A 25,450-nucleotide genomic window follows, 5' to 3' on the forward strand; every position below is an offset into this window, starting at 1 on the left:
TACACAATCACCTGTAAAGACAGACATTGGAGAAATAAAAGTTAAGCAATTATAAACATGTTTGTGCTTTAGTCATGTTTCAGTTCATCAGCTCCATTTCTCTATCTGTTCTACTTAGTCATTCATTTGGTTGAATTTCAGATCAAAAAGAAAGTCACAAATATGCTGTGCAAAAGAGAATATTGTTCCATTTTCTCAGGGCATACTCTCTCTAGGTCAGGGACTCTAAGGTGACAGCTACAAATGTATTTAGTATACAGAGACATGTAGCTTCAGGGAAATCTTTTACATCTGATATTCCAGTTACAGTTTCCTTAAAACATGGCTTTGAAAATCTCAGAGGAGAGTATAGAAGTTCTTATTAGCAGGTAAAGTTTAGGTCTGGTCATTTTCTCAGAGAGGTTTTAGTAATTATACTCTTCATTCTTAGTAACATATCTTCATGTATTTTACTTCTGTCCACTTTTTACAGAAAAGCACCTCTATGGAATGAGGTGAGAATTTACTCTGGCACAGTATCCTGGGTCTGATAATGACTAGCAGTAAACACTTCGGAAAGACATAAGCTCATGTCTTTGCCCAGATGTACCCACCCCACTGTAATATATCAGTGATTTGTCAATAGGCCTTTGGATCATTCAGATTAGATGACCTTGATGGAGTTAATCTCATAAAGATGTTCAGCCTCATTTCTCTTTCATGACAAATGTGTTTTGCTTTCAACATTTCCAAGAGTCTGAGTAAAAGAAGAAATGGATTCACACTCTAATTGTAAAGCTTATGTGGTTTTTTTACATTTTGACTTAATAAAGTCACCAGTCACAAGTGTATCACCAAATTCAATTGAAAATGAGACTGAAATTTTAAGTTTTACATTTTTAAATTTTCCAATCTTCAAGAAAATTCACTTATGAACTTTTGGTCAGAAATGTGTAGTCCATCTCTGTTTCTGACCTTCTTATTGGTCCTATGAGGGCCAACATACTATCTGAAGTACAAATCCATTCTCATGGTGCATGAGTTTATAGGTCAAAGATCAAAACCTAAAATTTTAGCATGTTTCCAAAAAAATCAAGCAGAACTTTATTTTTCCTTTTCATTACTCTGCTTTACTGATCTTTCCCTCTGCCAAATGAATGCTACTGCATTTAGTTCTGTGGCTTTTTCAAGGCACTGCTCTCCAGGCTTCTGTTGCCCAGGGTTGTCCCAACCCAGGTGCAGAATCTGGCACTTCCCCTTGTTGAACTTCATATGGTTGGTGATTGCCAAGTTCTCAAATTTGCCAAGGTCTCTCTGCAAGGTCACCCTGTCTTTGAGGGAGACAACAGCTCCTCCTTCCACTCTTCAGTTCAAGTAATTTATGAAGATGTTAAAGAACACAGGGCCAATGGAACCCTGTGGAGCCCTACTGGTGACAGGTCACCAGTCGGATGTCACCCCATTCACTATCACCCTTTATGCCTGACCTGTGAGTCAATTGCTCACCCACCCCATGATGTGTTTATCCAGCTGTGTGCTGCACATTTTTTCCAGAAAGATACTGGGAAAGACAGTATCCAAAAAGAGCGCATCCACTGGCTTCCCTTGATCAAGGGAACCCATAAGGTGGGTTACTTTGTCAAAAAAGGAAAGCAGTACTTCTCATTGGTCACAGAAGCTATGCTGGCTGTGAGTAATGACTGTATTGTCTTCTAGGTGTTTTTCAATACTCCGAGATTAATCTTCTGTATAACTTTACCAGGCACTGAAGTGAGACTGACAGGCCTGTAGCTTCTGGGATCCTTCTTGCCCTCCTTGGAAATCAGGACAATGGTCACCAGCTTCCATCAGCTGGCACGTTTCTGGGTTCCCAAGACTGCTCTAAAATCATTGGGACAGATTTTGTGATTACATCAGCTAACTCTTGGAGGATTTTTTGATGAGTCCCATGAGACCCTATAGATTAGTAGGCATCCAGGTGGAGCAGCAGATGCCACATTATATCAGTGTCTGCTGGGAGTTGATCATTCTTGCAGTCACTGTCCTCCAGCTCAGGGTACTGACACCTCCTTGGTTCATCAAGGTTGTGTTGAAGACAGAGGCAAAGAATGTATTATATGCCCCTGCCTTGTCCACATCCCTGTTTTCAGTTCTCAAACTACAGCTTAACGTTAAGGAAAAGATGTACATGACTGAAAAGACATACATGATTTGGTTTGGTAAAATTAATTTAAATATAAATTATTTTCTGTACAGCTACATATATTCATGTCAGCATAAAAAAAAAAAAAATTAGGGAAACATCGAAAAGGTGTTCAAATAAGAGTTTGAATGAGTTTGGTAGAGTTTGACAGTATAAGTTGTGCTCTGCATGAATATATTTCAGAAGTATTTACAGATACATCTTTACTCTACATTGCATCTTCCTAAACAGTGACTTGTTCTTGTGTACTATTTGAAGTCTTCAAGGCTTTTATACCATTAATAGTCACTTATTGATTCAAATTCTTCAGTACTGAAAGTGGAAACTCTTCATGTAACACAAGTACTCATTATTCTGCTTAGTGGCTAAGATAATGGTTAAATAATGTAGATTTTTCATGCATATTCAAGTATATCCTTTCCACAAAATTATTTACTATTCCAGCTAACCAATTCATCACCCCAAGCAGATATTTGAAGTCCTTACCAAAATTAGACCGGTGATTTTTTAAATTGACTGCCTTTGTGGCAAATTAATGACTATTTTCAATTTTTACTATAGTTCTATATGGAATGATAGCTCAGAATTTTTCTAGTATCTCCACAGGCATTTCCTTACCTCTTCTAACTGGAAGAGAGTGAAACACATGTAATAGATACTCATCTTTAATACCTTTTTCAGTACTACTAGCAGAAGGGCTCCGCAGGTAGCCAACTGAGAAAACAGCTCTCTCTGATCTCCTCTCAAGTTAAATGGCTTCTGGAAAATAACTTATAATAGCTTATGAGGCTTCTGCCATCATCTCCTAGGGCTGTCCAGTGACTGGTTTTCTTTCCAAGTTTGATTTTATTATAATTGTCTTTGTTATTATTATCATTATTTAGTGGAATAACAAGCTTGGGGAGGGAACAATAAATTTTGGTTTAGTCATTCTGAGCCATGTTTTCAGATTATTTCTAGCATTTTAGGTGCTTGAATGCGGTTTGCTTCTTGTGTCATTTCACACCCTCCCACTTCCCAGACACATGCAAGTTTTATGCATTTTAATTGTGGGGTAAACTGACATTTCACAAGAAAATAGTAGGATAGGGAATTCTTTGAAGATAAAGCATTACAAGATTCCCTTCAGAGAGTCACCCTTAAATCTCACTGCTGTGTAATCTGTTCTATTTAGCCCATCTCTGATGAACAGTGTTATCATGAAAAGGCAGAAGAGTCAAATTAATGCTTGTCCTTCAAGTTTTATTCCATCTGAGCTGCTGTCAACATTTATAAGAACTACAGGATGCGGACACTCTCCTTAAACCCCATATATAACTACATTACATTCTCTAATACAGTTGTCATTTATTCTGAACATTATTATCTCATTCTTGCTGGCAGCTCCACAAAATTGGCTGACATCTTTATTGTCATATAGATAGTTTAAAACCATGATCACCTCAAACCCCTAAGTAGAACATGCTGGGATCTGACATTGCATTTTTTTTTATTTGGGAACTAAAAATAGTTCATTTAATCAGAAAATTACTTGTGACTAATTCTGTGCATATGACTTTTCTCTTTCAAAACAACAGCATTATTTGCAGGAAGGAAGGAACTTGGAGAAGCCTCAGAATTTAGATTTACACTGGTTTTTAACATTGTTTTTGAAACCAGACAGGTAATGGAGAAACTGTCTCAAGACATCAGAAGCTAAAAGTTCCTGAGGAGGGAGGCAGTGATTTAACTCTTGCTAGGAGCAAAGCTGTAGTCACAGGAACTGAAATCTCAAAGCTACAAGGTGTCTTGCAGTTTTCTATCTGTAACTGTGGTTTCTGATGGAGAGATCTGCAGAAAGATTTTAATATAATTGTCATCCTGTTTCAGTAAAGAAGTTTCCTATGATTCACCAGAGATGTTGAATACAGCTGGGACTCATCCGTATTAAGAAAATCTCATCAGAAAATCCACAAACTGGTTGCAATTAGTATAACCCCAAATAACAGGATAGAAATTTTAAAAATTGCATAGTATGCAGTCAAATTAAGCATGAGTCTTTCATTTTCGGAAAGCAAGAATGTTTGAATTGAAAGGGTTATTCTTGTTGGAGTTGGTGGGTTTTCTACCCTGCCAGTCCTTGTTTTTTCCATAGAGAAGTGTGTCAAAATGATGGAGCAGCTTTCACATCCCATGAGTTTTTCTTGATTTTTTTAATGGCAACACATTAGACCAACAGGCAATCTTTCAAAGCGACGTAGAGGGACTGCGTTATGCAACTCCCATTAAAATCACAGGCAACCTGGAGGCTAAACCTCTTCCTGGCTTTGAAAATATACCCTAAACTACCATAATTGTCATTTATCTCTGCTTGAATTAGCTGGATGATTAATCATATTTAATTTCTAAAGTGTTATGATTCCACTTCTGGTACCAATACAGTTGTGTTTCAATGGTATAACTGCATTGTAAAATCTCAAAGCAAGTTCTTTTTCATTTGTCATGTAGTAAGCTCACATATACAGCAATGTATAATTTTCATTCATTTTATCAACAAATTACCTTATTTCAAAATAAATAGAAGAGAAATTTTTGTGACAGAAGGGAGTATTGTTCATTTTTTATGCATGTTAATTTTTAAATATAATAGTCATAATGAGCTAATGTGAAACTTTGACAAATTAATTAAACTAATAGACATTATTTGTAATGTAATGTTATTATTAGTCATCCTGAAAGGTTAGTGCATATATATGTGCAAAAATCTCTCTACAATTAATTAAAAGGGGTATTGTAAGCAATATTAAAATTGAAAGATTAATGTGATGAGCTCAAAATTATAAACTGTGGGGCTGGTTAACTTGATGGGCTGCAATATACCCCTTAAATGTATTACAAGTATGTCAGCCAATGTAGATATGAAGGCCTTGGAATATGAAGCTATTAGCACTCTATTTACTCACTTACAGATGTTTGACTTTTGATACCAGTGTGTGACTCTCACTGATGGGTTACTTGAGCACAGTGTGAGAAAAGGCTGTTGCCTTTTCATATGTTTCTACATTCTGTAAACATACTACTTTAATAAATACAAGCCTTTGTAAAAGGCTTGCATGACTCTGAAATGTAAAGTGGAAACATACAATATAAGAGAAGGATTAGATTATTTGGATTTCATTATATGTACCCTATTGCTGCCTTACATGAACGATTCCTTAATAAGTATTAAAATAAGCTTTTGTTTAGCCTTACACTACATTCAGGAGGAAGACAGATGTCAAAAAGTTCAGTGAAACTAATTTGTAACTTCTGATCCAAGCAGAATTTAAAATCAAAGCCAGAGTTTTGACAGCCTTATAGTAACAGAAGTCTTGAATTCTAATCTGGGTACAAAATTTGTGACCTCTGATTTTGTTTGTTTTTTGTTTGTTTGATATATTTTCCAAAGTCTTTTATGATGTAATGATTAAAAATCACTATGTACTTTCCAAGAAACATACGTGTACAAAACAAAAATATTTTTATCAATGCATATTCAAAGGAATAGATTCACAAACAAGTAGAGCTATTTCTTATGTAGTCAGGGGGTTGTTTCTGATTATAACAATCCTTGAAAAATCTAAAACCCAACAATATGCTAAAAACTTTCTCAGAATCAAAGGGAGTGGAAGCCAGCAGTAAACCAGAAGCAGCATCTCAGTTTGTCACAGCTAGAGGCAAACATGAAGCTGAAAAAAAAAAAAAAAAAAAAAGTGTCACAGCCAAATGCCAGAAAGGATAATTTTCAGGTTTCATTGCCTGACTTTTTGTAATTAACAAAAAAAAGAAAGGGGAAATAGATAGCTGGTGCCAAAACTCACAGCAAATCCTGTAGTGCAGTCACATTTTACAAGGCCACAGAAACTAAGGGAATAAATCTGTGTCACATGCCTACAGTAAACATGATCTTAACTTAGACTGTAACACAAAGATTCAGCTGCAAATAATCACCCAGATCATGGAGATTATCTGAACATGAAACTTGTAGTTTCATGTAGTCCAACAGTAGTCCTACTTGTATGTTCTCTCTTCCAATTTCCTGCTCTCTGACCTTGTCCCACTGTAGTGCATTCTCAGTATAGTCAATAAAAAGGGAACATAGCCACAGCTCCATTCTCATTTTGACACCTGATAACATTATTTCATCTACATTGCCTCCAAAAAACAGGGTAGTTTGCAGAGAAGATCACCTTTAGAATATGTTAAGAACTAATTTAAACAGAATCTGTGTACCTGACTACCTAAAAAAATCTATCCTTTCCTTCCCCATCTTCACAAGCCTGGAGAGTCACAAGCAATGCAGTGCAGTGCCTGCTCCAGCACAGGTGTCCAGATTTGAAGATGCTGTTATCACAACAGGTCTCTCAGCAGCCTTGGTAGACTCCATAGCACAGCCACTGCACAAGGTTAAGGACTCTTCTTTAAGTGTGCTGTATATAGTGGAGACATCTGCTTACACAGATGATTACCAGAGTCATCCATCAGACCTTTTATTTCATGACCCTTGTGTCCACTATTTAGCCATTGCTCCCACACAGGTATTTGTTAGGTGAGAGTCCATCACTCAAATGATATAATTATACTCTATGTATTAACTGCACTGCTGATTCAAGTTTATCTTGCTTGGGCAAGGTAAATTTAATTTAATTATTCACCTCAATTTTCTACTTGGAAGCCACTAAAAAACAGAAGTATGTTGATTTAAAATTAGTTCAATATTCTTCTCCAGGATACATTTTCCTTTACAAGTCTGTCTCTTTTCCCAGGTTTTATTTACCTAATGATGAATGGATTAAAAACACTTGTTGGTTGGTACCAGGTAGCTTGATGTTATCTGAAAATACTGTGTTCATACTGTGAACTTCAAAAATGCAAGAGTTACATCTACAGCTTCTTTCCTTCACTCTGAAGACAAAAATGAGTAAAAATTGCTACTTTAAAACTTTATCTGCCCTCTAATAGGTTTCATTTTTACTCCTCTGATCACCACATGTAATGCTCCCTATTCTGGCTCCTTAGCCCATTTTTCCTACAGTGTGTAACCAGCCCTAGGTTGTGTTGTCAAAATCCTCCTCTCTTTTACATTATTCTTTTTTTATTTCTAATTCTTCTGACCTGTGTCCTCCATAGAATGAATGTTTGCTCATTCTAAAATAATTGCTTCTGTCTTAATTTCCTCCTACGTTCTCAACATTTTTCCATGCCAACTTCTTCCCTTCCATTGCCATTTCCTACCAGTCTAAACAAACCCCTGGTTGATGATATCATAAGTTCTTCCTCTTGTAATTTCCTTCTAAAAATCTATTCCAAACAGTGATGATTTTAATAAAACAGAATATATTAGTTATCACAGTGTAGCAAGTACTGGTTTTGTTCACAGTTGACAAAAGTGTGTGCTTGTAACTGAACAATGCAGTGGACTCAATGTATGCTTGAATCTTGACTATTTATAGCTGCCTACGTTCTTCCAAAAGAACACTTAATATCCTCAGGAAAAATTTATTTCCCCATCAGAAATTCATGTCACTACTGAGGAATGGATGGGATACTGCACAGCTAAAATTGTGTGAGCAAATGTTCCTCTGACATTAAAAAAAAAAAAAAACAAACTCAAAAACACCACCACCACTCCACCACTCCACCACAAACAAAACCAAATCAATCAAAGCTCCATCTGGCTCAAATCCAAATTATTTCAATTTATGGCCAGAGGTTTCATGCTAACCAGTTACAGTAATGACATTGAAATTAGAAAAATCTGTGTGTGTAACACCAGAATAACACAAGGCTGGTTTGGCAGATTCAAAAAGAGTTCTAAGTCAAAGTGTTTGATACAAAAAATCCTTGTCTGTAAACTGGAGAGACATTAATATGACTGGTGGACCACTTAGTGGGTAAGGAATGGGCTGTATGGTCACACTCAAAGAAAGTGTGATCAATGGCTGGATGTCTGGGTGGAGACCACGGAAAAGCAGTGTCCCTCAGGGGTCAGTATTGGGTCTGATGCTGTTTAACATCTTTTTCAGAAATATGAACCATGGGACTGAGTGTATTCTCAACAAGTTTGATGGCAACACCAAGCTATGTGGTACAGTTGACATGTTGGAGGGAAAGGATGTCATTCAGAGGGACTTTGACAGTCTTGAGATGTGGGCTGATGCAAGTCTCATGGAGTTAAACAAATCCATGTGCAAGGTTCTGCACACGGGTCAGGGAAATTCCCCCAAAAATATTTCATGAGATTGAGATTTAATGGATTGAGAGTAGCCCTGGGGAGAAAGATGGGGGATGCTGGTAGACAAGAAGCGTCCACCATCTCCTGGAAATGTGCACTTGCAGCACAGAAAACCTCAAAAGAAATGTGGGCAGCAAGTTGAGGAAGCTGATTCTCCACTGCTACTCAGTCTCCTGAGATCCCACCTGGAGTGCTGCATCCAGCTCTGGGGTTCTCAGCATGAGAAGACCTATTGGAGAGAGTCCAGAGGAGGCCATGGAAATAACCAGAGAGCTGGAGCATCTCATACAAAGACAGGATGAGTGAGGTCAGACTTCTCAGCCTGGAGATGAGAAGTCTCTGGGGAGTCCTTACAGCAGTTTTCTAGTACCTTCAAGGGGTTGGCCATGAGAGATTTAGAGAGGGGTATATTCCAAGGACTTGTAGTGACAGACGAGATGCAACGTCTTCAAACTGAGAAAGAGTAGGTTTAGATTAGATATTGAGCAGAAATTATTTACTGTGAAGTTGGTGAGCACTGGCACAGGTTGTTCAGAGTTATTGTCCATGCTCCATCCCTGTAAGTGTTCAAGGCCATGTTGGATGGGGCTTTAAGCAGCCTGGTCCAGTGGAAAATTCCCCAGCCTATGGCAGGGGGCTGGAACTAGATAATCTCTAAGGTTGCTTCCACCACAAATCAGTCTGTGATTCCATGATTCCCAGATTTTGACTCTTATTTGTGTCTCAAACTGCTTTTTGTACACAAAAATTATGACTGAAAAGGTCAGAAAGTAGATTTCTAAAAGAGGTGATGGTTGTAGATTATGTAGTTCCTCTTACTGTAATTCACTCACATCCCTTTATGCAAGGCTTCCTCCACAAAATCATAATAAATGCAATGGAAAACAGCTTTTTTAACAATAGCATATACCTGATTTACCAAAATGGTATGATACTGTTGCCTTAGTAAGATGGGAACTTTTATCTTCCTCAGAGACGTGCTTACTGTAGTCATTTCAATGTAGATGAAACATCAAACTTCTCAGGAGTATCAGTTGTGATATATAGTAATTGCCATGGGAAGCTTTAAGGTAGTGAGTCAATACAGGAGACTGCACAGCTGACTAATGCAGACGCTTATTTATGGGGAAAAGAGAGAACACAGTCATAGCAGTTTCTGTGAGAAATAAAATAAAACAGTAGCTATTAAAAAGCTAAAATCCCTTCATATTTAATCAGAGAGCTCCTTCACACTCATTTGTATGAGATTGGTCCCGCCTGTAAATGTCTTATCAGCAGGTATGGATATGCTAGTCCTCATTCCTGCATACTTCTTTGACTAAGAGAACTCAGTTTTGTTATATATGACATGGACCAGCCTATTACACTTTCATAAAATGTGGTAAAAATAACATAAATTTAAAATTAAAATTCCCTAAAATAGTTACACAAAAATAGTTTTGTGGAAATAAAATTTTTAACATGAATATTTAAAATGCAGAAGCTTGGCTGCAAGACGTAAATATATCAAAAACATTTTCCATACAGAGTGAAATAAGCTAAATCTTTATGTTAAATTTGGACTTATGCACTGCAAAACTATCTTATGTGTTATTAGATTGCTTTAACTTCTCCAATTTCGAGGCCTCATGCTAGACAACATGGTAGAAACCAATACAGTTTTTTTGTAAACTGCCCAGTTGATTAACTTTTCTTGACCCTGGACTAAAACGTCTGGCTTGGCTTTTTTCTTTTTCCTTTATAATGAATAGTCCTTAATACACGAGCACAACAAATGCTAGGATGCACATACAAAAGATGAATTGTTTCAAGATTCTCAGATCAGAAGAGCAATAAAGTGGCCTAAACTCTACGAAAAAGGGTTAATGACCTTTTTTTAAACTCTGACATGGTAGTGAAAAAATAAAATAAAAACAAAGCATACAGGGCTTTTTTTTGCATTCTAATTACATGGGAATCTTAACTGTGAGCACTAGACAGTGTTTCATCCTTCTGTTAGTATTTTGTTTGGAGCTTACTTCTCACTAAGAAACCTATGTTGATAAAATATAACTGTTACACTGATATAAACCTGTGAAATTAAGGGCTTCATAGTATAAAAGCTCCATATTCATATCTAATTTTATAATTTATGTTATGTATTTTTAGTGCTTGTAAACCAGTTCTAGACATGATCACAGCTAAGTTAAAATAATTTTCTTACATTCTTCAGCTTACTGCAATTACAGCTGAATTGGAAATCAGGTCTGAGGAGTACATTCTGAATATTATTCCAAATAAGCAATACAAGTTTATTATTAAAAGGAATTGCAAAAAACACACATCTAAAGAGATTTTTTGAAAATTAATCTTTTTCAAATTCTCAGATTTGACACCCGCAAAATACGACTTTACTAAACCTAATTATTTAATTCTGCAACACCTATTAAAGCCAAATCACACTATACCCCAGTTTTGCTTGCAGGTGCTGTGGAGGGAGGAGCCTAGAGCTGTGTGAGGGTGGCTAGGTTGGTATTCTGTACCAAGCATTTCATCGCTGGGGGGCATGGCTTCGAGGGGAGTTAAAAAGTGAATGCACCCTGGAAACAGCACCATCTTGTTCCATTTCTCTCTTGAGGAAGTCTGCAGGACCAACACTGTAGATTTTGTCTCTCTCCCTGCTGCCCATCCCTTCCTGTCCCTTGGGAAGAGCACAACTCCAGTGCCAAACTCAGCTGAACCCAGGGGAGTCCACTTGTGCACGGTGTTGATACAGTGAGCAGCCGTGGGCACTGTGTGGTGGAGAAAGACCAAGCCCAGCTGAGCCTAAGTCAAGTGGAGAGGAGCCGAACCCAAGCTGAGTGGAGAAGAGCTGGAGTTCTGCTGACCACAGCTGAGCCCAGTGATCTGAAAGGAGGATGATGCGATGTGGATAACTTCATCTTGTTTCTGTTGGCTCAGGCTCAAGGACAGCAAACACCGTCTGGAGAGAGCATCCGGCACCTTGTCCTTGTCTCGGTGGGCCATGTGGAACTGAGTTGAGGTATGAACACCTTTTGTGTGTAAAGCACATAGTTTTTTGCCTATTTTTGTTATTAATATTACTGCTGTTACTGTGTATTTCTCTTTCCATTGCTGTTTATTTTCAGTAGATGGTTGTGTCAACCCATAATCTCTGTTTCTGTCCCTGTCTCACAGGGAGGGTGGAGGAAAGCAGAGATGCGTATTTGGAGTTTACTTCTCAGCTGTTTTTTTAAACCACCACGCACTAACATGACAATCTTTTTCCATCCTCATTAATTTCCAATTTAGGATTTTGAAGAATTTTTGGAAACAGGAGGTATGAACTTTCCTGCACTTTTATTAGTTTAACTATATCAAATCTAAGTCCCATTCACAGACAGCTTGGTAAAGTCCATAGAGTAAGATTTAGAAATATTTCAAACAGTATTCTAAATTCAACTGCTGCAAATCAAATCAACCAGATCAGCTGAATCAATAATCAACTTATCTCTTGCATAGTATTGCTAAAGTAATTGTCAACCAATCACAGTAAGGTTGCTATAGGTGTGCTTCAAGCTGCAGTCATGAACTGAAGTTTCCTGAGGAAGACTATATGACAAAAATTTTCGTAAATTATTACTTGAGGGAAAAACCTGTTCCTCAAATATGCTTATTTAGTACCCAAATTATCTAACTGCATGGGGTGAAGTGAGTTTATTTGGGTTTTATTGTATTAAGAGTAGGTCTTCTATGCCATTTTCATGTTGGCAATGTCATTATTCTTCCATTAGTTCAGGGCTAAAAGTGGCCCAGTTCACAAGGACCTACTTCAAAATATTTGTGGAATGAGTCAAACCTCAGAAGTTTCTACTCAAAGTATTTTCCATAAGTTTATGCACATCTTGCTGTGCAATACTGTAAACCAACAAATCAAAATATCAAAAGGCTTTATTGTGTATATTCTGAGGAGTGATGTCCAAATAGCTTTTTCTGTAAAAGGTAATATTTTTTACAATTTCCTTCTCTGAAACTTGCAAGTGGTACTCAGAGTCCAAGTATTTTTAGTTCAATTGCCAACATCTAATGACATTCAGAAACACCTGCAACACATTCAGAGTAAACATTTAAATACTTGTTTACTTCATGATTGCTAATGTAGTCTCAACTAAAGCTCGGAAGTTAAAGAAAATGTTTTGTAAGGTTTTATTTACATGAGAATCATTCCATTATTTGTTTGGGAGATGGTCATGATCTTTTAAGAAGTCACTGCACTAGAAGGTCGAATGATTCACACATTGGGATATTTTTTCTTAAATTCTGATTACAGTATTACACAACAGACAGTATTACACAAGAGAATTGTTCCCTTACATGATAAAACCTTGGTCTTTAATTACCTGCAAAGTACAGTAGTCTGCTCTGAAAAAACAGGCTGCCCTAGCTCTACCCAGATCAATCACAGGACATAGCTTCTGGAGACCATAGTCAGCAATCAAAAACAGCTCTCTAGGTCACCTTTGGGACTGAGAAGAGTAGGGCACATGTTGCTGGATTCAGGGGGAAGTTCCTCCTGGGACCATACAAGGCTTCTTAGAGCTTCCCTGGCGGATACCGGGAGCTGGTGACTGCCATTGGACACATCCAAGTGTTTAAACCTCACTGCTGAAGGGCTCTGCACTGCACATCTATGCATAGACTTTTTTGTGAGAGGACCACTATCCCAGCAGCCCAGAGAGAGGAGCAGGATGATGCTGTTGTTGTTTGTGCTTGTGTGAGTGCACTGCATGTTTGTAATATGTATGCCTGGCCACATAGATACGTTCCTGTGGTGTCTTAGCCTTACTGCTGATTGTATGATGTGTCCTGGAGCAGTAGCATCCTTGTCTCTGGTGGGCTATCATGCTTAGGAGTCTTTAAAAAACACTAGATTTTGTTTAAATTCAGTTTAAATTGAAACTTTAAAGCCAGCTAATTTGAAATTTATCAAAAAGTTATGACACCTTTTTACAAAGAAGAGGTTTTACATTTCAATCAAAGAAATTAAGAGGGGAAAAAATCAGGGATTAAGCATAACTTTCATGTTATATATAACTTTCATATATATTATTATATAGAATTTGTTTTAGCATCCTCATGTGTTCTAACTCCTGGAATGGCACTCTATTCTATCTTTCTTCCTTACATTTTCTGTATATTTTCTTTTCCTCCCACCTAAAAGAATATAATGCCATTCATGAACTTTTTTCACTCACTAATTTTAGGGCAAAATTCAAGACTCTGATAACAAATATTAGTATATATTAAGACATATACAGCTTCAGTATGACTGAAGTCACCTTCCGAAGTGCCCTATAGCTCATGGGAGTTACAAGGAGTATAACGCCAATTTCCAGTACCTCTGCCCTTCCTAGAAGTGAATCTTTGTGGATGACTTTTTCCTCTAAGTGTACTTCTTTTAAAAGTGAAACATCATGCAACTATTTCTTCTTCTTTGTTTTGTGATGTTTCTTTAGTAAAACTTTGCTGTCATAATACTGCAGAATTTGACCACTTATCTTCTTTTGGTGATAATTTGTGCTGCATCATACTAGTATCTTACCAGTGCCTTATAGGCTTCAGAGAGTTTGTACCTACCTTTTCAAACATGTGGTTCAGTAAGATGCAAACTCAGTTTTCTTAAGAAGCAGCTCATTATTCTAATTTCAAAATGTCTTCAAGGAGGTTATCTTAAGTATTTTTTGTTGGTGAATATGTCTGCTTCAAATTATAAAATAATAAAAAAACAATTTAGTAAATAGGATTAAAACAAGCCCATAGACAGAGATAGAGTAGTTTAGTTTCAATGGAGGTAATACAGATGGAAAATCCCCAATAAAAATATTTACTTAAACATTTATTGCATTTCAGTGCCTTAGATGTAAGATCTATGTTTAACATCCTGCAGTTAACTTCCAAAATGTAGTTTTGGAGGAAGCTAAAATCATTCCAAGGTCATATTAAAAGCAAAAAAGGAGAATATAAAGAGTCAAAGCTAATGAATTTGGCATTTCAGATTAAATTTCATCCACATTTCTACCAATAAAAGAAAGTAAAAATGAAGCATATAATCTCCAATCAAGTATGATACATTATATTACAGATCCATAATATTAAAAAAAGACATATTTTATTATTTAAACAAAACCATCTTGACATTATCTAGGTAAAATCATAATCAAAATGAAATTTCTGCTGAGTAAAATGGACACTTTATTAAAAAAATCGAGAGAAATCAAACATATCTTGTCACTTTGAGTAGACTTCAGTGAATACAATACAAAAAGGATAAGTATTTATTATTTATTATATATTATTCTTATTTATGCCATGATTTTATTGTAACATTTTCTCTGTCAATAATATTCTTGGTACCTTGAAAAGGGAAAATACATTGGACTAGATCATATCAGGATGTATATTCCAATCTAATTATTCTGGGATAAACAGGATAATGTAGGTAAGTGTAGGGAGAGACTTGTTCTCTGGGGAAAGGATATCACCTCTAGCGTGACAGAGCAGTGAGTCAGAGCAGACTTTGCATTCTTCTTTTGCAATTTTAATGTCTTCTGTGTGTCATATAATAAACCTTGTCAGAGTTAAGTTGCTATTTATCTTTGTTCAGTAATTCTACTGGTGAGGACAACCAGCTGCTAGTGTCTTATCTTCCACACTTTGCAGAGTGGAAAGTTTCCTGTGGAAATATTCCTGTCTCCAGACACGTGCACCTCCTTTTGCCCTTAGTGAGAAATAAATGTCAGTACTGTCTTGGTGAAATTTCTGGTGATCATCTCATGTATAAATTATCCAGAAATATGTCAGTGGTCTCCCACTATTTTTAAATGAGTGGGTTCCGTCCATGTCCTAGAAGGACTGTAAACCAAAAGCAGATTCACTTAGTGTTTACACTCTATTATAACACAATATGAATTAGTAGTCAGGGCAAATGCCATTTTTGAGGATGAAACCCTATACTGCATTGTGCAGGGTTTCACAGAATTCAAGATGAATAACTACTTTGGGAAAAGTTGTGCATAGTCGGTTCTGGATTTTAGAATGAAAGCAAAAGGGATTTTTTTATGGTTTTTGCACAAATAATTTCACTCTTTTAAGTCATAGATTGTTGTAAACCCTTATTAAAATTTATTACTTAGCAGTAAAGGAACTGCTGGAAAAAAACTTGGTATTAACTACATAAAAGTTAATTAACATAAATATTGTAATTTTTTAAAAATAAGGAAAGTAAACATAAATATTTTAATTAGTCATATGCTAGAAGAAAAGTAGATTGGTGTTTCATGTGGGTGTTTCACAGATCCCATATGACTTAGTGGTGGAATAGTTACCTATGACACAAGTATTCCTTTCTCTCTGTTGTCTCACCCACCAAAAAGAGCATTTTCTATTGCATATGTGTTTGCACAGTCACATATCTTCATCTGTTTGACCAGCCCTGCAGTGATTTAAAATATCACAGCTGCAGTAGAATGCTAACATTGCAGTTAATCTTTCAGCCACTCACTTCAGACTGTAAATACATGTCAGAAGTGCGAGACAAAACATATTAGGATATAAGTTCACAGAAGACTGAGAAAAAAGTATTATATTATGTATACTCTAAGTCCTAGTCAGTGTTAAAAATTGCTAGTTTCAAAGAAGAGATTATATATTTGCCCACTATTCCTGCACCAAATTCAGCTATTATAAAGGTATGTGGCATGCATGTCCTCATAAGGCATGTGGAACTATTAAAAAAAAGATTTTCTATCTATCTGAAAATATTGCTTACAACTCAGGAAGCACTAGACAGGCCTTTTGTATTGTAGGTTGGTTTGCTCCTATATCTATTCCCAGAACAGTCTGGAGTGTGAATGTTCCAGTGGTACATGTGGATCCAATCATGATATCAAAACTGAAGGAAACAAAATCTGGTTCTGATTCATGATTGAAAGGATGACACTGATATTTATTCCCTCAACCACTTTCTGGCACATGAAGACCACAGAGACCAGTCATTTTCAGAGAGAAAATTGAATCAAAGCACTGAATATGCCAGAGTGACTGTTTGTTACACTCTGTTCTTTTATAGTCATCTACAACATCAGTATTACTGGTGCGGTTTTTAGTGTCGTCGACAAATAGAGGTGTAAAAACCATGTGTCTCTAATTCACAATTAATTTCTTAGTGACTTCCTTCCCTTTGAGAATGCTGTGAACAAGCTGCTCCTTACTTGAACCTTGACCTTGTAGCAGCTTTAGGTTTCTTGCCTTTCTATCTGTAATGGTTCATTTAGTTACAAGTTTAGAAAGACAGGTGAGGAAGGATATAGATTTGATCACCTGTTACAGGGAATTCCAGCAAGTTAGTACTAAGTGAAGGTAGTATCTCAGTCCCACAAAGCTAGATTTCATTATTAGGGAAGCATCTATACTTCCAGCACTCATAAGATACATCCTGTTGGATGTTTGTAGAAAGAACTCTTCATCTCTAAAAGATTGATCAGGCTCCAAACCCTTAACCAGTATTTTGCTAAAGCAAAGTATCTTCATTGACCCAAAGATTAAAAGAAAAAGCCCAAATAATCCAATAAACCAACAAAAAAAAAATCAACAAGAAATGTTTTATAAAGATACTTCTGATGAAGGTATGAGCTAGAAACAGAGCAAACAGTGCCTGATCGCATCCTCGGAGTGGAAAACCTTCAATTGCTATGTGGCTCTTGCTTAGACCACAGAGAATGCATTTTTGTGCTTATATGATAATAATTATTAAAATCATTGAACTCCAGCATAAGTAATGTCAGACATTGGTCATATGCACTAATATTTCTTAAGAAATGCACAAAATACTGATTTTTATTAATATATGGTCTGATAGCCAAGCATCACATTAGCTCTGGAGGCTAGCGTGTTTTGACCACGCTGATAAATTACCACTGCCATTTTTTCAGTGGATATTTCAGACATAGTATAGACAGGAGGCAGTGCTGTGAATGCTTGTATTTACATATGCAGCTTTTTTATATATAGTACCAAGTGGATTTTCCAGGAACAGTGAAGAAGGCAAAATGTAACCACAACAAACAGCCTCTGTAGTAAATCTCAGAGGATAAATATGCATTTTGCTATTCAGAAAGATGAGAGCTAAAAATTACTATATTCTAAGTGATATACAAATTCAAACTTATTCTCCTCATGCAGACTGAAGTGCCAGTTCTTGTCAATATTTAGAAATAACCAGTTTCAATTAGATTCTCAGTTTCTTCCTATTGGGTAATTGTAGATTGAGCATCAATGACCTCAGGACTTTAATTAATAAAAGACTAAACACCTTTGTTCTTTTTTTTTTTTTTTTTTTTTTTTTTTTTTTTTTTTTTTTTTTACCTATGTGCTCATCTCTCTTTAAGTGAGGATTTCTGGAAGAGTGTAAAAAATTTTAGGAGGTGAAAAACAATCCATGACATCAATTCCAGGACTTCCATGAGGTTTTGCAGCATGTAAGTTAATGGTATTACAGAGAAAAAAGGGAGTAACTTACTGATTGCAAGTAACATAGTGGTTGTGTTTATGCCAGGATGGAGTCATATATAGCTGCAGTTGTTCTTGGAGTCATAACAGGGAGAAATAATTAACAGAGTTAATGAAACATGACGTTTTTCTCCAGTAGGCCTTGTGGTGACACTATGGTCAACCAGTAGTTATTGCTGGTGTGGATTACATAAGCTTCAAGAAAGACAGCTAAGGAATCCTTTTGTGTACATGCCACTGTTTGATTTTAGTGTTCTGTTTATTTCATAGTTTAGGAATGGTACAGTTAGTGCTCCCACTGAGACTCTTCAAACCACACATTGCTTGCTTGTTCCCCCTCTCTCCCTGTGTTGAGATGCAGAGGACAATCAGCGGCACAACAGGTAAAGATTGTGGGTTGAGGTAAGACCACACCTGGATCACAAGTCCATCTGAAATGTTGCATCTCTTCCCTGATAACCTGAGGTGTCACAGGCCGACCAAGTCAGAAATAATTTACTCTTATGTTGCCAGTCCAGATCTACCTGAGACACTTTAATCTTGGCAGCCCAATCCACCTGTCTGTCGTTATGATATTCTTCTGTAGCCCGTTCTTCTTCCCTGTCACTTGATAAAGAGGGTTACAGTCTGACTGTAATCTGGAGTGTGTATCCTCCAAAAAGATACAGCACGTAGGAAAGCAACACTAGGAAAAATGTCCTTCTTGCTATTTGGTGGCGACAACTATTTTGTTGACCACATGCATTGGAACCTGACTATGTCCATCTTGCCATTTTACTCCTAAAAACTGAATTACCTTGACACGTCCTTTGGCCTTACTTTGCTTTGTGGCAATGCTGGCTTTCATTAAAACTTTCCAAACCATGCTGACTCTTGCTTGGTTCCTACCCCATCCCTGAAGTGAGATGGAGAAAATTGGAGACACAAAAAATAAAGGTCATGGCTTGAGATAAGAACTATTTACTGGGAACAGCATTGGGATAGGAAAATTAACAGTAACAACAATATTAATAACAGAAGACTACAAAGTAGATAGAGTGATTCACATGCAAAATGCTCACTGCAGAGACTCTACCCCAAGATGACCACCACTATGTTACCGTGACTGTAAGAGATTCCTTTCCTTCCACCTCTGACAATGATGTGAGGTGATATAGAATAACCTCCATGTCCTATCCTACTGACCTATCCTCCTGACCCCTCCTGGCTGCTGTAACCAGGACATTATCCCAGTGAAGAATGGTGAGGATGGCAGCAGGGTGAGTAGAACAAATTACTCTGTATAATTAAGATGATATGGCTGAAATATCAGAGATGACAAAACATCACAGATAGTAATTCAGATCCTAGTCCAGCCTCAGACTTCCTACATTCTTCAAATCAGGCTTGATGTTCTCTTTCTGTCCTCAGTGTGAAGAGGCAATGCAATACTCCCTTAGGACTCTCTCTATTTCTTCCTCTCTTATTCAAAGAAATTATGTTTGTGGGATTTCTGAGCTCAGGGGAGCTCTGCCTCTGAGGAGGGAACAATGATCCCATAGGGAATTTTTGTCTCCTGCAAGTGCAGTTTTAAGCAATATTCAAAAGGATACAGGAAGGGAAATTGCTGCAGCTTGCTTCTTTTAGAGCTCATTAAGCAGCTTTTCATTCTACTGTTAATTTTCCTCTATAACTTCTGATTTTTTACTCGAGTCACTAATTTGATATTGTCAATTTCAGATTTGGGCAAAAAGCATCATACAGAGGAGAACTCTCTTCTAAATTTAACATGATAGGTGAGATGATGTTGCATTCTGTTTCCCAGGTGCTATACAACAGCAGACCTCAGTAAACAAGTATGGTGTCTCTGCATCAGACCTACTTTTAAGAAACTTTAGCTTTAACAACAATAGACACCTTCAGGCAAATTGTCACTCAAAATGTATGGGTTTGGACCAGACAAAATAAATTTAAAAAAGGATGAAATTAAAAGCACTCCAAAAAACTCTGAGAAAAACTTATTTAAAGCCTTTTCAGTTAAAATATTGTTGCACCAAGCTGGTATACAAAAGCAATGCTGAGTTCCATGTCTCTATTGTACTGAGGAGCCCAGAACTGGATGCAACACTCCAGAGGTACCTCACCAGGGGCAGGATTCCTTGACCTGCTGTCAATGCTCTTCCTAATGCACCCCAGGATACCACTGACCTTCTTGACCACTGGGCCATGTTGCTGGATTATGGACAAATCCAGCAAGAGAGGGTCCTCTGTTGTCCTCGAGGACCCTCAGGTCCTTCATTGCAGAGCTCCTCTCCAGCAGGTCAGCCCCCAACCCTTGCTGTTGCATGGACTTAATCTGTTGTGAAGATCACCCTCTTCCCTTCCTCGCTTCACACAAAGACAAACACCCCATGTTTTAATTATTTGTCAGAAATGGACTGCCTCTGAGTGCTTGTCAGCGATATTTGGTATCTTTGAATTTGTGCTGGTTATTTTTTTTCAATATTTTTCAATCTTTTTTCTATTTCAAGTACAATATTAATCTATAAGAGCATTAGTGTGACACTCATATTTTTGCACGTATGTTATAGCTCAAAAACATCACAGCTTTGTTTTAGGACAGCTGCAGTAGAGAAATGCACTTAATGAAATCCTATATGTTCTTGAAGGTGTTTCTAGTTATTTTATTCTCAGTTAGGTAAGGTCCTGAAAAACTAGATCTCAGATGGCCTTGATCCAGGTGGGATGGTATACAAATTGATCTTCTGATATCCCTGCCCACCTAACTTTCTTATCTGCTTTTGGGGAACAAGCTAATTATTAGGAGGATAAAATTTTTTTAAAAAATTAAAACCATTATCTGGTGTTTAGTTTACTCTAAAGTGTCCAAGATCACTCCCATTTTCTGAAAGATGTACCAGAACTTTCTTTAATAACTGAAGTGCCTTAGAAGACTTAACACTCAGGTTGAGGTAAAAATTTCGTTCTAGAGATGCTCCCTTCATAGATTGACAGCTTTTTCAGAAAGAATATGAAGTTTCTAAATATAAAGACTGATATATGACAAATAGATTTAAATTAATGTTGGTGCTCATCATTCAGTACTTTTATTAATGAACTAGCTTTATTTATTTGAACATGGACATAAGAGCATAACTTGTGGCCTTTTCTTTTAGGGTAGAAAAGAAAAGGCAGGTGGAAGGTTTATTCAGGAAACCATGGGGAAATAACGAAGTGAGACACTAGTGAGACACTGGAGATTCACAAAGGAGTTTCCTCTTTCCTATTAGTTCAGCAGTGTCTAACAACTAGATTTGAAAGTGTATTTTAATTATACCTTGCAATCCAAGAATGACTTCTGCAAGACATGCAAGAAATTGCAAAATTCTTCTTCACTGCAGGGAAGACACATTTCCTATATGCTACCATTTTATTTTTATTCTTAGTGGTAGAGGAAAGGAAATGTTACTATGTCCAACTAAAAATATCTGTTACAATAATAGGTATTTGATAATAAATATGATATTGGCTTAAGAAACAGAAAATGTAACCTGAACTTGTGTTGAAGCCACACAACACTGAAAAAAAGAGGTAATTGAAAGACTAAGGAAAATACCATAGTTTATGTCATAGTTTTATGATCATAGTTTTATGATTCCCTTTTGACTTAAGCATTTGCCTCCTGAGATTTGTGTTTCAGTTTGTATCATTGACAGTCACAGTACAGTTTTATTTTTAAAAAGTTAAAATATGAGAATGAAAGTGAATTTAGTTTTATATACTGAAGCATTTATAGCCCAGAGAAGTTTAATCATGTTCAATGTTCAATCTACCTTAAGGACGACTATCTTGGTCCAGCTACTTTTAGAGCAAGGAAGCAAGATTACATGAAACTCATTAGGGAGACATAATCCTCAAGCATTTTGGAAGTACAGAAATGGCTTCCACACTCCCAGGTAACTTTGCTGAACATAAGAGGGTGAAAATACTGAGTCTAATCAGTTCTTTTTCATCCTTACCCAGGAAATATCAGAAGCAAAAAATAATTTCAGTCTACTTTCTCAAACCATAATCAACAAGAAAAGAAGGGCAACATTTTTTTCATCTGTCTAGCCTGAGAAATTTAGCATCAGCACTGGCAAGGCAATACAAGCAGGAGTATGAACCATCCTGACAGAGAAATCAATGTTTCTAATAGATTTACCTATGATCGATAATCAGGCTTTGCTTGTTCTATATTAGACCTGTATAAACTCAGGAGGGAGGCAGGCAGGAAGGTATGTGTAGGTACTGAAGTTCACTTCATGCCAGTCAGAAGTCCTTTAGGTTGTGTAATTTGAGACAGAATAAGAAAAGAAATACCAGATTTTTGCTAAGTCAAAAGCAAGTCTAAGGATACAAATCCTGATTCTGTTTGGGTTTTTGCTTAATCCAAAATCCTCTTTTTCTAGCATATCTTACCTATATGACATATGATTATTTCTTAATAAAAAAAAAAAAAAGGACTGGAAAGTGAGCATTTTCTGTGTCTGTCTCAAAATTATAAATTTTTTCACACCTCCATTATTTAAATACAAAAGTAAAATTCTTCTTTCTTTGTTGTTGTTGTTGTTGTTGTTGTTGTTTTTATTTTTAAACAGTGCAACCATCCCTTTATTTAACACTGAAAAATTTGTTATATTGCTAATTCAGATGTTACAGAAGAGCTGCCCTTCTGTTGTCAGGTAGATAGGAAGGGACTCTGTTAGTGCAAATGTATTTTGCATCAGCATGTCATCAGAGAGTTCAACAGAGTGAAGAAGCAATCTATTTTAAGTGTCTATGAATACCTATGGTGAAGCATATGGCACTTCTGAATACCAAATGAAATCATTATGATCAGTGATACTTTAATGAATGCCAAATGAATGTGCAATGAGAGGACCCTAAGCATTGTTTTGATCAATTATGACGCAATGCTGTGGGCGTATAACTACAGTATTCCTAGGCTGGAAGCTCTATCCTGCCTTTTAACTATATAATTAACATGCACATCATTTTTTTGCAATATAAAACAGTTGCAGAAACTACTATGTGTTTGACAGCTTTTCATACCAGAGTGCAACTTCTAAAATCTTATCACTTGCTTGGGAAATGTAATCCTTTAAAATAATGTAAGAAATGGCATGAGTTTATTAATAATATATGGGTTTTTTTCCATGAGAAGGTGCAAAATTTTCTATGAGATATGAGATACTAGGAATGAAAGAAGAGATCTGGGGAGACATAGTGATTTATATGAATGAAATAATAAATGCTCTGTTAGTACATGTCTGTGTCACCTCCCAAGTCCAAGAGCAGTTGCTGATCCTTCTTTAAGTCATCAGAATGCTCTTCCTTTTTAATTCTTCAGCACAATATCCATTAACATTCCTTTTTCTCATTCTAGACTATGCTTGTGCCAGATCAAAATCATAATTTTTCTAAATATCTTTTCATATTAACTCACATTAAATAAATTTTCTATCATACCACTAAAAGAGAAAGACGCAATTGAGGAAAACAAATGCATAAATTAATGAAATAATGTGCATAAAAGTGAATATCTCATGCCCAAATTGTCTGATCAAACTTCTCATCTTGCCTTAAACTTCCCTTATTTTTTATAGCCTGGTTCTCTAAACACATACACAGTGAAGAAGTCACTAAGGACCACTAAACTACTCTGCAATTTATCAAAATCAGTCAGTCAAAATTTAACAACTCCCAATTATACATTGCTTCAGTAACTAACTTTGTTCTTCACAAATTAGACATGTATTTCAACTACTTTCTCTTAATTAAGCTTTTAAAGGAATGTCTTTATTTTTATTCACTAATTCTTTGGCAATGTTGATCTTCAGCCCTTCCTTCCATGCACATAAGCTTCCAAGTTTGAGGAGGTAAATTAATAGCCAGTTGCACTGAGGAATTTACTTCCCCCAATTTCTTACTGTTATTTGTAAATTTGAATATTCTACAATGGAAATCCAAAAATTCTTCTTTCATGTTCACGACAACTAAGTATCGAAAAAAATCAAAATGAAACAAAAACCCCAACCTAAATGCATCAAAAAAATTTTTGAAAAATGGTATTTTGAATCATGTGAGTTTTGGAATTTGCTTCTTGCTTTTGTAAATCATAAAATAAAGTTTTCCTGAAATTGCATACCAGATAGAATTTTTTAGTTCTTACCTGTTTTTTAGTACCTTACCTGTTTTAAGGACACAAACATGCATGTAAACAAACATGCATGTAAAGAAATAGCTTTTCAGTACTGCACACTTGCATGTGTGTTTGCTAAGACATTGGCATTTAAGATTAAAACCCTTGGCTTTTAATGTACAATGCCACCTGAAGTTCTTTAGAGAGGTTGCTTTTAAAATGAAAGAAGATGAAAGAAAGAAGAAGCAGGGAAAGGCTGAACTGACAGATTCCCTCATGTCCAGGAGCAATAAAACTTGCTTTCACAGAAAGACACTGATCAGCTACTGTTTTCCACCAGTTCTGCCATCAGGCAGCCACTCCACTTTTGCAGTCATTGCATTCCCATCTATGAGATTTGCAGGACATGGGTTAGGCCATAAGCACTCGAATCGCCTTCCTATCTTTTCCCTGAGTTGTAGGCAGCTATGATGAGTCAAAAGGACTTGCTTGCTACTCACAAAGGCTGTAATGTCCCTGCATTAGCAATTGCCTCCTTTAGTTTACTCAATCCCTCTATACACCAGGTGCATCAAAGAGTCACTCCCTCACTGGGTCAGTGCAAAAAATATAGATTAATTATGCTAATCATGCACTTGAGGCAGCAAATGCAGAAAACATCTGCCTCTTCTGTTTCTCCAGTCAATTCCATTCCGTCTACACTTCTTACCTCTGAGTCTTGCTAGTGTGCCTGATGTAATGCAGAGCCAGGATTTGGAGACTGATTCCAATATTTTCTCTGATTGTTCAGTGCTGTCAAACCATGTTAAGAAGTGTCATTTCTTCTAAATACTATGGCTGTATATAAAACTGTTAATTTTTCCACTTTAACTCTAGAAACTTCTTTTCAAAGCATTCCTCACCATATTTCTTTTGTATATCATCTCTTGTATGAAAGCTCAAGATTTAGATATTTTGTACAGTCTCCTTTTGTTTCTCAGGTAGCTTATGTTTCCTTCCTAGTAATCTACAAAGCTTCTGGTTTTTTTTCTTCTGCAAGGTTCACATGTAACAATCTCTGTGCGACTACACTTTCCTTTTTTTTTTTCTTAATTCAGTCAGGTTGCCATATGCAACTTAGTTCACAGAATACAGCATTTCTTCAAAATTAAAGGTGTAGAAAAAAGTATTATATTTATAAGAACACATTCTAATGAATTTTTTCCATGTGTCATTCTTAATTTGTTTAGCATTTTCAACACAGTTCCACAGCAGAAGATGCTTTCCAGAAATCTTCTTTCTTGTTGCAAAGTTTTGTGTCCAAAAA

The sequence above is a fragment of the Vidua macroura genome, chromosome Z (assembly GCF_024509145.1).
Source record: "Vidua macroura isolate BioBank_ID:100142 chromosome Z, ASM2450914v1, whole genome shotgun sequence".
Taxonomy (NCBI): Eukaryota; Metazoa; Chordata; class Aves; order Passeriformes; family Viduidae; genus Vidua; species Vidua macroura.